Genomic DNA, 1,524 nt, shown 5'->3' with positions numbered 1-1,524 from the left:
AAAAATTTTTCAAAATTATGTTCTTGATGTTCATCATGATCTTCATAGTGTTCTTGGTGTTCATCTTGACATTCATAGCATTCTTGCATGCATCTTGTGTCTTGATCCAAAATTTTCATGTTTTGGGTCATTTTTGTGTTTTTCTTTAAAAATTTAAAAATCAAAAATATCTTTTCCTTATTTTCCTCCAAATTTTCGAAATTTTGGGTTGACTTGGTCAAAAATTTTTAAAAATTAGTTGTTTCTTACAAGTCAAGTCAAAATTTCAATTTTAAAAATCTTATCTTTTCAAAATCTTTTTCAAAAATCATATCTTTTTCATTTTTTTTATTATTTTCGAAAATTTTAAAAATTAATTTTCAAAAATCTTTTTCTTATCTTTTATATCATTTTTTCAAAAATTAAGCTAACAATTAATGTGATTGGTTCAAAAATTTGAAGTTTGTTACTTTCTTGTTAAGAAAGGTTCAATCTTTAAATTCTAGAATCCTATCTTGTAGTTTCTTGTTAGTTAAGTAATTTTAAAAATTAAATCTTTTTCAAATATCTTTTTCAAATATTTCTTTTAATCTTTTATCTTATCTTTTTCAAAAAAATTTTTTATCTTTTTCAAAATTTAATTTCAAAATATCTTATCTAACTTCTTATCCTCTTATCTTTTTCAAAATTTAATTTCAAATCTTTTTCAATCAACTAACTAACTTTTTGTTTGTTTCCTATCTTTTTCAAAATCACCTAACTACTTTTCCCTCTCTAATTTTCGAAAATATCTCTCTCTCTTTTCAAAAATTCTTTTTAATTAATTAATTGTTCTAAATTTTAATTTCAATTATATTTCATCTTTAATTTTCGAAAATCACTAACTCTTTTTCAAAAATTATTTTCAAAATTTCTCTTCTCTTTTCTTCTTCTATTTAATTATTTAATTACTAACACTTCTCTTCACCTCTCTTCATCTACAAATCCATCCTTCTTCTTTCTTATACCCCTATCTTCTTCTACTAACATAAAGGAATCTCTATACTGTGACATAGAGGATTCCTCTATCTTTTCTTGTTTTCTTCTCTTTCATATGAGCAGGAACAGGGAAAAGGGCACTCTTGTTGAAGTTGATCCAGAACCTGAAAGGACTCTGAAGAGAAAATTAAGAGAAGCTAAATTACAACAATCCAGAAACAACCTTTCAGAAATTTTCGAACAAGAGAAGGAGATGGCAGCCGAAAATAATAATAACAATAATGCAAGGAGAATGCTTGGTGACTTCACAAAGCCAACGTCCAGGTTTGATGGAAGAAGCATCTCCATTCCTGCCATTGGAGCCAATAACTTTGAGCTTAAGCCTCAACTAGTTGCATTAATGCAACAAAACTGCAAGTTTTATGGACTTCCATCTGAAGACCCTTATCAGTTTTTAACTGAGTTCTTGCAAGTCTGTGATACTGTAAAGACGAATGGAGTTAATCCTGAAGTCTACAGACTCATGCTTTTCCCCTTTGCTGTAAGAGACAGAGCTAGAATATGGTT

Source organism: Arachis duranensis, chromosome 3, assembly GCF_000817695.3.
Source record: "Arachis duranensis cultivar V14167 chromosome 3, aradu.V14167.gnm2.J7QH, whole genome shotgun sequence".
Lineage (NCBI taxonomy): Eukaryota > Viridiplantae > Streptophyta > Magnoliopsida > Fabales > Fabaceae > Arachis > Arachis duranensis.
Note: the sequence above shows the minus strand (reverse complement) of the source record.